Source organism: Salmo salar, chromosome 13 (assembly GCF_965601325.2).
Source record: "Salmo salar chromosome 13, fSalSal1, whole genome shotgun sequence".
Classification (NCBI taxonomy): Eukaryota; Metazoa; Chordata; class Actinopteri; order Salmoniformes; family Salmonidae; genus Salmo; species Salmo salar.
Window position 1 is genome coordinate 45,109,448 of NC_138303.1, and position 12,848 is coordinate 45,122,295.

General features: G+C 42.9%; 1 protein-coding gene across 2 annotated transcripts in view; it reads right to left on the reverse strand.

The window, feature by feature from the left end:
- Window positions 1-9,451: 9,451 nt before the first annotated feature.
- The window catches only part of LOC106567019 (vasopressin V2 receptor), a 57,836-nt gene continuing 54,439 nt past the window's right edge, over window positions 9,452-12,848 (reverse strand). For both annotated transcript variants that reach the window (XM_014135793.3, XM_014135792.3), the window contains exon 8: window positions 9,452-12,420. The gene's annotated coding sequence lies outside the window, so the exon portion shown is untranslated. The remainder of the gene's footprint in view (window positions 12,421-12,848) is intronic.

The following is a 12,848-nucleotide window of genomic DNA, read 5'->3' on the forward strand; positions in this document are numbered from 1 at the left end:
GGGATGTTCTCTGTTTAGTAAGTCCTCCAGGTCAGAGGCAGTAGGGATGACCAGGGATGTTCTCTGTTTAGTAAGTCCTCCAGGTCAGAGGCAGTAGGGATGACCAGGGATGTTCTCTGTTTAGTGAGTCCTCCAGGTCAGAGGCAGTAGGGATGACCAGGGATGTTCTCTGTTTAGTAAGTCCTCCAGGTCAGAGGCAGTAGGGATGACCAGGGATGTTCTCTGTTTAGTGAGTCCTCCAGGTCAAGGGCAGTAGGGATGACCAGGGATGTTCTCTTGATAAGTGCATGAATTGGACAATTTTCCTGTCCTGCTAAACATTGAAAATGTAACGAGTACTTTTGGGTCTCAGGGAAAATGTATGGAGTAAAAAGTATATTATTTTCTTTAGTAATATAGTGAAGTAAAAGTAAAAGTACTCAAAACTATAAATAGTAAAGTACAGATACCCCCCAAAAACGATTTTGACTTAATTACTTTACACCACTGCTCCTCGCTAAATAAAAAGTAATCAAGAGAAAGAAAGAAAGAAGCAAAACCTTTGTGTTTGATCAACATAATGGTTTGACCAGATTGTTTGTTTTTACTCTTTGTTACATCAAATGTGTTACAGTGTGAAAGTGTGTGTTACTCAACCGCAGCTTACTTAGCCTTCACACTGTGTGTGTGTGTGTGGTGTGTGTGTGTGTGTGTGTGTGTGTGTGTGTGTGTGTGTGTGTGTGTGTGTGTGTGTGTTGCTCAGGTCTGTGGGCTACACACTGAGGTTGAGTAACATACACAGGCTGAATCTGAAATAGTACCCATTTCCCTATACAGTGCACTACTTTTAAACTATGGTGCCATTTTGGACACAGCAACTGATTGCCCAGTGTTGTGAAGCCTAGCCTAATGTGTTGGAGAGAGGATTCTGGTCTGTCTTTTATAATCGGATTTATTGGCATAGTTTATGAGGGTTATTCCTTCAGCCTTTCATTCAGACTGCCGTCCTCAGAAGTCCTTGGCTGACCCTAATATAATTGATTTGAATGAGGATGAGGAAGTTCACCTAGTATGTCCCTGGTCAGGCCATTCATACAGTCATACTGTCACACAGCTGGTTGTTAATTTCTCTAATACCCTGTCACGCACGCACGCATGCACACACACACAGTCTTGTATAACTAACCTTATGGGGACACACAATTCAGTCCCATTTAAAATCAAATTTTCCCTAACCCCTAACCCTAAACCTAACCCTAGCTCCTAACCCTAGCTCTTAAAACTAACCCTAAACCTAATTATAAGCCTAACACTAATTCTAACCTTAACCCTAAACCCCCTAGAAATAGCATTTTACCTTGTGGGGACCAACAAAATGTTCAACATTTTTGTTAATTTACTATACTTGTGGGGACTTCTGGTCCCCACAAGTATAGTTAATCACGTCCACACACACACACACACACACACACACACACACACACACACACACACACACACACACACACACACACACACACACACACACACACACACACACACACACACACACACACACACACACACACACACACACACACACACACACACATTAATACACAGTCACAGTGAGGTGTCCTGGCAGACCTAGGGAGCCGACCCTGCAGTGCCTTCTCTGTAATGAATAAGTGACCTTGACTGGAGACATCAGACAGAGCAAGCTGAGCTCAGCATGAGTCCTCTGTATGGACCAGAACTACCTGGGTTCAAATACTATTTGAAATAATTTCCAATGCCTTCATCTTTGTTTGATTGAGCTTGTCTGGCTTAACGGGCCAACAGAATAGTCCCAAAACTGCAAACCATGTCCATCTGGCACTCTAGGCAGGCCAGAGCAGACGCTTAAAGTATTTAAAAAAATGTTATACTATTTGAACTCAGGCCTGTCCTATGGACACAGATGGAGCTCTGAGCTGAGCCGAGCTCCTGTCGGATTACAAATGACCACGGACCCTGCCCTGGCTATGCTCTATCAATGACCTCTGATAGTACTCAAGATTTATAACAGCCAGTGGTTTTATATTAACTAATGTTTGTGTGTGTCTAGAGAGAACCTTGGCTTGTCCCCCGGCTGGCAAGGAAGTCTGCTATGCATGCTAGATTACCCCAGCGAAGACAAGGAAACAGGCAGGGGAAATGTTTCTAGGACTGATATTGTAATTCTTGTGAGGAACTTGTTTTTCTACACAGGAGTTAGTGTTTTTATTTCCATCCTCTTGTGTATTCGTTGGTTGTGCCACAAGCGGATGCGTTCAGGAAAGTATAATCCACCTTGAAAACATATTTTGCTTGGCTCGTGAATCTGTTAAAAATCAAGAACAAAACTATCTGAACAGAAAAGCTCCCTGGTCCCTTAGAGCTCTCAACAACAACAATAACAATAAACAATGAACATACAACAAAAACAACAACAACAATCCACTTCCTTTTTGTCAATAGAAATGTGTTTGTTTGTTTGTAACTGCCAGAGGACGACACCCTTTACACACTACTGAGCCGAGCCGAGCCATAGTGTCATTCGTAGAGAATATACACTAGTTGTAACGGATGAAAAATATATAAAAGCCAGGCTAGAAAGAGTGCAGGATAGATAAACATCATCTCTGTTCTGGAAGAGATCCCACAGAACTGTAATACTCTTTTCAAACTGGCTTGCATGTTTTATTATAACGTCATCCCTTTACGGTTACAGCAACTATGGTGGATGAAGCGGAACCAGGCGGGAACACTACGGCTCGTGTGAAAAGGGTATAATGTTGAAACCTGAACACAAATCATACAGATGAAGCACTGATCCATCATGACCATCAGCCTACTGTAACTGACCTACTGGATTGATGCATAAAAACGTCTTGTTCATTTAGTTATACTATACCGTCTGGTCACACAATAAAGACATGTATTACACGTTTTCTTAAACACAGTTCACAAGCCACACTGGTCAAAGTCTCATTTCAAATTGGTAGACACCGATATGTGGATTTCATCTCGTTTTTTATACACACATAAAGTTACAACATGTACGTATGTAGCTATCATAGTGATAATGATCTTAAAAAAAAGTTTGTGACAGATTATTGTTGTCATAAGTCTGTCATGCAGTTGAAGGGCCGATGTAGTATATTATTATAAAATAAAATAAAGGACGAGAAAATATAACAAAAACAGACATACATACATCGCTACATACATGAACATTAGGTAGTAACAACGGGAACTTAAATATGTCAATTTCTCGTTTGTTCAGACATAGAATAAATTAGAGATATAAACACATGTGGAACATATAACATGACTTGATGTCTGACATAATATGAATCTGATCCCTGCTTTTTGTGGTTTGTCTTTCTGTCTAGAGGGAAGCCCCTCTACTACAGTAAATACTGTATTATATTGTCCTATGTGTGAGGCTCCTCAACTACAGTAAATAATGTATTATATTGTCCTATGTGTGAGGCCCCTCTACTACAGTAAATACTGTATTATATTGTCCTATGTGTGAGGTCCCTCTACTACAGTAAATGCTGTATTATATTGTATTGTAAGGCCTCTCTACTACCAGATCTGTATTATAAGGCCTCTCTACTACAGTAAATACTGTATTATCCTAGGATGGGGCCCTAGCCTGGTCCCAGATCTGTTTGTGTTGTATTGCCAACTTCTATGGTCAGTTGGTAAGATAGCAGATCTGGGACCAGGCTAGGGAGGCCCCTCTCTCTACTATTTATTATATTGCTGCTATAACCAGTGCTTGACTTGGGCAGAAGCTCACCGGAGCTGAGTACCGGCGCCTCAAATGTTCTACTGCTTGAGCTCCTGTTCCTCATAGAATATTAGCTCAAAAGTATTGTGGAGCTCCTGCACCTGAATATAAAGAGTACAGGCACCCAAAACGAGTATCGGAGCATGTTTCAGTTCAAGTCAAGCACTGGCTATAACAATACAGGCACTTTGTTTGGTTCTGAGTGATTTGGATCTAGCCTGGTCCCAGATCTGTCTGTGCTGCCTTGCCATGACAATAGGCAAAGCAGCAAAAACAGATCTGGGACCAGGCTAATTTGGATCCTGATATCAACTGAATGATAGTTTCACCTTAATAGACAATTGATGGCCTCATTCTATATTTCCAAAACACATCTTAGGCCAACTAAAGCATACTAAATTCAGTATCTAGTGAATATTATCTTATAAATCTCAACTGCATTGTTACTGTACGTTAGATCTGAACATGTGGCTATTCTTTGTTTCCTATGCAGATATTGTAGCATTAACATATTGGTAGATACACTACCTTTCAAATGTTTGGCGTCACTTAAAAATGTCTTGTTTTTTAAAGAAAAGCACATTTTTTGTCCATTAAAATAACATCAAATTGATCAGAAATACAGTGTAGATATTGTTAATGTTGTAAATGACTATTGTAGCTGATTTCTAATGGAATATCTACATAGGCGTACAGAGGCCCATTATCAGTAACCATCACTCCTGTGTTCCAATGGCACACTGTATTAGTTAATCCAAGTTGATCATTTTAAAAGGCTAATTGATCATTAGAAAACCCTTTTGCAATTACGTTAGCACAGCTGAAAACTGTTGTCCTGATTAAAGAAGCAATAAAACTGGCCTTGTTTAGACTAGTTGAGTATCTGGCGCATTTGTGGGTTCGATTACAGGCTCAAAATGACAAAAAAACAAAGTACATTAGTGTCTAGTTTGAGAAAAAGACGCCTCACAAGTCCTCAACTGGCAGCTACATTAAATAGTATCCACAAAACACCAGTCTCAATGTCAACAGTGAAGAGGTGAACACAGGAGGAGTGCTGATAATGTGCCTCTACGCCTATATAGGTATTCCATAAAGAAATCTGCAGTTTCCAGCTACAATAGTCATTTACAACATTAACAATGTCTAAACTGTATTTCTGATCAATTTGATGTTATTTTAATGAATTAAAAAAATGTGCTTTTCTTTCAAAAACAAGGACATTTGTAAGTGACCCCAATCTTTTGAACGGTAGTGTAGTCTTTTTGGTTCTTTATCACTTTACTCAAGTACATCTCTGTTGGAGCCTTTACAATTATAGGAAATACAGGTAATTGTCAAAATAAAGGAAACACTTGTGTAAATGAGGGATACAAAGTATGTTAAAAGCAGGTGGTTCCTAAGTTAATTAAGAAATTAACATCCCACCATGATATATAAAATGACCAGTTGCCCATTATTTGTGTGTGTGTGTGTGTGTGTGTGTGTGTGTGTGTGTGTGTGTGTGTGTGTGTGTGTGTGTGTGTGTGTGTGTGTGTGTGTGTGTGTGTGTGTGTGTGTGTGTGTGTGTGTGTCAGATCACCAGATCTCTATCCACCGTCAACAAAACACCAAATGATGGAAGGAAAGGTGTCAAACACTTGTAGAATCTATGCAAAGGCGGATTGAAGCTGTTTCCGGCGGATAGTGGTGGCCCAACAACCTATTAAGACACTTTATGTTGGTGTTTCCTTTATTTTGGCAGTTACCTGTATATCGGACATAGTATATATTCATCATAATCGCTTACACAATCTGTAAATAATAATGGTCGTACTGTACTGTGCCTCTGTAATACTTTCAATAAATATATTTAAAATCATTGATTTACATGGAATGGTAATTTCCTTCATTGTACAGTCTAAATTAAATTCCTCCTGGTTTTTCTACAATGTGCTGTTACTTGTGCATGGACTTGACACCATACAATATTCAGATGTGGTCATCACTGCATATTAGCAATGCGATATCTCTCTCGTGGGCAGTCTGTGAAGAGTCACGTTTCCATGTGTTTATGAGCTATACTCATAGCATGACATCCATACATGACGGTGGCTGTGGCGGTGGCGGTGGCGTTGCACTTCTAAGAGGTACTTCTAAGAAGTCTCTCTCTCTCTCTCTCTCTCTCTCTCTCTCTCTCTCTTCTCGCTATGTTGAACATGCTCCCGTGTGTCTAGTATTGTTTATCCAGATAATCTTTTTCATATTTCTCTCCAGATGTGAAATATACTGCTCAAAAAAATAAAGGGAACACTTAAACAACACAATGTAACTCCAAGTCAATCACACTTCTGTGAAATCAAACTGTCCACTTAGGAAGCAACACTGATTGACAATACATTTCACATGCTGTTGTGCAAATGGAATAGACAACAGATGGAAATTATAGGCAATAAGCAAGACACCCCCAATAAAGGAGTGGTTCTGCAGGTGGAGACCACAGACCACTTCTCAGTTCCTATGCTTCCTGGCTGATGTTTTGGTCACTTTTGAATGCTGGCGGTGCTTTCACTCTAGTGGTAGCATGAGACGGAGTCTACAACCCACACAAGTGGCTCAGGTAGTGCAGCTCATCCAGGATGGCACATCAATGCGAAATGTGGCAAGAAGGTTTGCTGTGTCTGTCAGCGTAGTGTCCAGAGCATGGAGGCGCTACCAGGAGACAGGTCAGTACATCAGGAGACGTGGAGGAGGCCGTAGGAGGGCAACAACCCAGCAGCAGGACCGCTACCTCCGCCTTTGTGCAAGGAGGAGCACTGCCAGAGCCCTGCAAAATGACCTCCAGCAGGCCACAAATGTGCATGTGTCTGCTCAAACGGTCAGAAACAGACTCCATGAGGGTGGTATGAGGGCCCGACGTCCACAGGTGGGGGTTGTGCTTACAGCCCAACACCATGCAGGACGTTTGGCATTTGCCAAAGAACACCAAGATTGGCAAATTCGCCACTGGCGCCCTGTGCTCTTCACAGATGAAAGCAGGTTCACACTGAGCACGTGACAGACATGACAGAGTCTGGAGAAGCCGTGGAGAACGTTCTGCTGCCTGCAACATCCTCCAGCATGACCGGTTTGGCGGTGGGTCAGTCATGGTGTGGGGTGGCATTTCTTTGGGGGGCCGCACAGCCCTCCATATGCTCGCCAGAGGTAGCCTGACTGCCATTAGGTACCGAGATGAGATCCTCAGACCCCTTGTGAGACCATATGCTGGTGCGGTTGGCCCTGGGTTCCTCCTAATGCAAGACAATGCTAGACCTCATGTGGCTGGAGTGTGTCAGCAGTTCCTGCAAGAGGAAGGCATTGATGCTATGGACTGGCCCGCCCGTTCCCCAGACCTGAATCCAATTGAGCACATCTGGGACATCATGTCTCGCTCCATCCACCAACGCCACGTTGCACTACAGACTGTCCAGGAGTTGGCGGATGCTTTAGTCCAGGTCTGGGAGGAGATCCCTCAGGAGACCATCCGCCACCTCATCAGGAGCATGCCGAGGCGTTGTAGGGAGGTCATACAGGCACGTGGAGGCCACACACACTACTGAGCCTCATTTTGACTTGTTTTAAGGACATTACATCAAAGTTGGGTCAGCCTGTAGTGTGGTTTTCCACTTTAATTTTGAGTGTGACTCCATATCCAGACCTCCATGGGTTGATAAATTGGATTTCCATTGATTATTTTTGTGTGATTTTGTTGTCAGCACATTCAACTATGTAAAGAAAAAAGAATTTAATAAGATTATTTCTTTCATTCAGATCTAGGATGTGTTGTTTAAGTGTTCCCTTTATTTTTTTGAGCAGTGTATAATCACATAATTGCGTCCCAGCTTATTGTCGAAGCCTTGGTCTGCTAGATTCATTCACTCCCTCTTCTCTCTCTCTCTCTCTCTCTCTCTCTCTTCTTGCTGTGTTGAACATGCTCCCGTGTGTCTAGTGTTCTTTATCCAGATTTTTTTTCTTCAGATTTCTCTCCAGATGTGAAATATAATCACATAATTGCGTCCCAGCTTATTGTCGAAGCCTTGGTCTGTTAGATTCATTCACTCCCTCTTCTCTCTCTCGCTCTCTCTCTCTCTCTCTCTCTCTCTCTCTCTCTCTCTCTCTCTCTCTCTCTCTCTCTCTCTCTCTCTCTCTCTCTCTCTCTCTCTCTCTCTCTCTCTCTCTCTCTCTCTCTCTCTCTCTCTCTCTCTCTCTCTCTCTCTCGCTACAGTGAGGGAAAAAAGTATTTGATATACTGCTGATTTTGTACGTTTGCCCACTGACAAAGAAATGATCAGTCTATAATTTTAATGGTAGGTTTATTTGAACAGTGAGAGACAGAATAACAACCAAAAAAATCCAGAAAAACGCATGGCAAAAATGTTATAAATTCATTTGCATTTTAATGAGGGAAATAAGAATTTGACCCCCTCTCAATCAGAAAGATTTCTGGCTCTCAGGTGTCTTTTATACATGTAACGAGCTGAGATTAGGAGCACACTCTTAAAGGGAGTGCTCCTAATCTCAGCTTGTTACCTGTATAAAAGACACCTGTCCACAGAAGCAATCAATCAATCAGATTCCAAACTCTCCACCATGGCCAAGACCAAAGAGCTCTCCAAGGATGTCAGGGAAAAGATTGTAGACCTACACAAGGCTGGAATGGGCTACAAGACCATCACCAAGCAGCTTGGTGAGAAGGTGACAACAGTTGGTGCGATTATTCGCAAATGGAAGAAACACAAAAGAACTGTCAATCTCCCTCGGCCTGGGGCTCCATGCAAGATCTCACCTCGTGGAGTTGCAATGATCATGAGAACGGTGCGGAATCAGCCCAGAACTACACGGGAGGATCTTGTCAATGATCTCAAGGCAGCTGGGACCATAATCACTAAGAAAACAATTGGTAACACACTATGCCGTGAAGGACTGAAATCCTGCAGCGCCCGCAAGGTCCCCCTGCTCAAGAAAGCACATATACATGCCCGTCTGAAGTTTGCCAATGAACATCTGAATGATTCAGAGGACAACTGGGTGAAAGTGTTGTGGTCAGATGAGACCAAAATGGAGCTCTTTGGCATCAACTCAACTCGCCATGTTTGGAGGAGGAGGAATGCTGCCTATGACCCCAAGAACACCATCCCCACCGTCAAACATGGAGGTGGAAACATTATGCTTTGGGGGTGTTTTTCTGCTAAGGGGACAGGACAACTTCACCGCATCAAAGGGACGATGGACGGGGCCATGTACCGTCAAATCTTTGGTAAGAACCTCCTTCCCTCAGCCAGGGCATTGAAAATGGGTCGTGGATGGGTATTCCAGCATGACAATGAGCCAAAACACACGGCCAAGGCAACAAAGGAGTGGCTCAAGAAGAAGCACATAAGGTCCTGGAGTGGCCTAGCCAGTCTCCAGACCTTAATCCCATAGAAAATCTGTGGAGGGAGCTGAACGTTTGAGTTGCCAAACGTCAGCCTCGAAACCTTAATGACTTGGAGAAGATCTGTAAAGAGGAGTGGGGCAAAATCCCTCCTGAGATGTGTGCAAACCTGGTGGCCAACTACAAGAAACCTCTGACCTCTGTGATTGCCAACAAGGGTTTTGCCACCAAGTACTAAGTCATGTTTTGCAGAGGGGTCAAATACTTATTTCCCTCATTAAAATGCAAATCATTTTATAACATTTTTGACGTGCGTTTTTCTGGATTTTTTTGTTGTTATTCTGTCTCTCACTGTTCAAATAAACCTACCATTAAAATTATAGACTGATCATTTCTTTGTCAGTGGGCAAACGTACAAAATCAGCAGGGGATCAAATACTTTTTTCCCTCACTGTATGTTGAACATGCTCCAATGTGTCTAGTATTGTTTATCCAGAGTATTTTTTCAGATTTCTTCCCAGGTCTCCTCTTACTTGTTTGACTCTTTCTCTTTTCACAAGTCACCATCTTTCTTTCTTTCTTTGAAACCAGATATTCCTCTCCCGCTCTCCTGAGTGAAGATGAATTCCACCTCAGGCATGCATTTAGAATACATTTTGATTTGATTTCCTGTAGTTTATCCATAATATTAGCTTTCACTACTTCAACCGCCCCTCCTCCAAGGATTGCTCCCACGCTTGCTCCCACGCTGTCGTCCTCTGTTTATTCTGCTTCCAAAAATGGTCCTCTCCAGTTATTTCTTTCACTCTCACTCTCACTCACTCTCCCTCCCTCTCTGTCTCTCAATTCAATTTAAGGGCTTTATTGGCATGGGAATTGCTCACTCTCTCTCTCTCTCTCTCTCTCTCTCTCTCTCTCTCACTCCCTCTCCCTCTATTGGGATTCAGACAGTTACTCTAGATCTAAACAAAAGAGTAAAAGTCATCCACTGTTCCTCTACCTTCATATCACCTTTCCTCTCCTCTCTTCAGGCCTCTGATTGGAGTTGGGTTGCAGCCAATAATCAGCATAGGAACTCCCTACAAGAAGAGACAGAAGAGAGACAAGGACACACACACACAAACACGCACACGTGCAGACACACACACATATACACACACACGCACACACACGTACACTCAGCTAGTTAATCAATACAAGTGGTAGGTAGTACAGAGATCCAATGACTTGGTTCTGTGGAATGAGTCCCATTCACCCTCCCACAGCCCCACAGCATCTGTAGCCGCGTCCAAAATGGCACCCTCTTTCCTATGTAGTCCACTATATTTGACCAGGCCCCATAGAGCTTTGGTCAAAAGAAGTGCAATTTGTAGGTAATGCCATTTGGGGCCCAGATTGTTTCTCCATCTACATATTCAATCCACACACTCATGCATACAATGTAGGAGATTATAAAATCATGCATATGTAATTAGAACCATACAGCCAGTACAACGTGTATGTCTAAGATTAACAATGAATTGCACCAGTATCAACTTTTCTCTCTCTCTCTCTCTCTCTCTCTCTCTCTCTCTCTCTCTCTCTCTCTCTCTCTCTCCCCCCCCCCCCTCTCTCTCTCTCTCTCTCTCTCTCCCTCTCCCCCTCTCTCTCAATTTTATTTGATTTTTTTCAATTCAATTTGCTTTATTGGCATGACGTAACAATGTACATATTGCCAAAGCTTACTTTGGATATTTACAATATGAAAATAATAAGAATCAAAATTGTCAACGGGACAACAGTAACAACAATATCCAAGGGTCAAAATAACCATACATTGAACAATAACAATAAGCATACAGTAGAGGACATGTGCACGTTGATTGGTCTGTCAGACACTGTCCCTCAACATATGGCAGGCAGAAATGTAGTACACTGCCAACCCACAGCTCTCTGCGTCCTCTCCCAACAGGACGGGTAGCCTACTCTCATCAGAGAGGTCTTTGAAACCTTGAATAAGGGTTTCAAATTTGGGGAAATGACACTCTCTAATTGTTTTATATTTTTGACATTTTGTCAGGAAATGCAGCTCCGTCTCAGGTTCTGCTGTTGTGCAGTGGTTGCACAGCCTTTCCTCTACAGGGAGCCAGGTTTTCCTGTGTCTACCCTTCTCAATGGCAAGGCTGTGCTCACTGAGCCTGTACTCTCTCTCGCTCTCCCCCTCTTTCTCTCCTCTCTCTCTCTCTCCCTCCCTCTTCCCCTGTTTCTCTCTCTCTCTTTCTCTCCCTTGCTCTCCTTCTCTCTCTCCCTCTCTCTCTCCCTCTCCCCCGCTTTCTCTCTCTCTCCCTCTCCACCTTTTTTTCTCTCTCTCTCCCTCTCCCCCTTTCTCTCTCTCTCTCTCTCTCGCTCTCTCACTCTCTCTCTCTCACTCTCTCTTTCTCACTCTCTCTTTCTCACTCAGTCTGCTGTCTGGCTGCTTTGTTCTGTAGTTTGAGCCATAGCGTACTGTGAGCTTATGCACTGCTTTGTACATTAGGCATGTAGTCCAGTCAACAAACATTTAATGTACTGCCCATGTCCTCTTGCAGGAGGTGAAGTAATTTGTAGCCTTGAAGGGAATCACCTTCCGACAACTGCACTGTTCTCTTTATATAGAGACAGAGATGTAAAGACAACGTATAATACAGGATGTTTATACTCCATGGTCAGCTTATTCAAAGGAGCATTTGAATATCTTTCTCTGTTTTCGTTCCGTTTCTACAGTACCAACTGAACATCTGATCCTGCTGTTGATATATATATATTTATAGGTACAGTACCTATACAGGTGCTGTAAAGGTCTATATTCCATTACGTAGTGTCGATGTCTTCACTCACATTTGTCCCCCTCAGCTGACTCACGTTTCTCCTCTCGTTCAATAGCAACCTCCTCGGTGTGAGGGAGTAAAAGACAGAGGGGACAGACAGACAGACAGACAGACAGACAGACAGACAGACAGACAGACAGACAGACAGACAGACAGACAGACAGACAGACAGACAGACAGACAGACAGACAGACAGACGAGCAGACAGACAGACAGGATGTTTCATAGGGGTCCTTCCTTCCTGGCCATAACACAGCTGTCCATGTTTCCATGTTGGGGGAAATGTGTTCGCTGCCTGAAGGTCAGTGCGAGCTGTCCTCTAGTCTTAGGTGCTGGCAGCAGTGGAGGTGGTGGTGTGTGTGTGAGACAGTACAACTTGTCCTTGGTGGAGTGTGTGTGCTCTAAAAAAAATTGAAGAATATTTTTTTTTAAACAAGTAATAAATCAAATCTCAAAAAGATAGGAATCAAAATGATTGAAACCCCTGTTTTTAACAATGCGATTGGAGAACACATTGGGAGGGATCTTAGACCATTCCTCCATACAGAATATTTCCAGATCCTTGATATGCTTAGTCTCCAGCGCGTATGGACTGCATCATCAAAGATCCACTAGCATATTTTACAGTAGGTGTGAGGTACTTTTCTGCGTATACTTCTGTTTTTCAACGCCAAACCCACCACAGGTGTGCGTGGCAGAAGAGCTCTTTTTTCATGTCATCTGACCACAGCACCGGTTCCAATCCAAATGCCAATGCCATTTATCAAACTCCGGGAGTTTACATGTGTTGGATGGCATGAAAATAAAGCTCTTTGGTCACGCACACCAG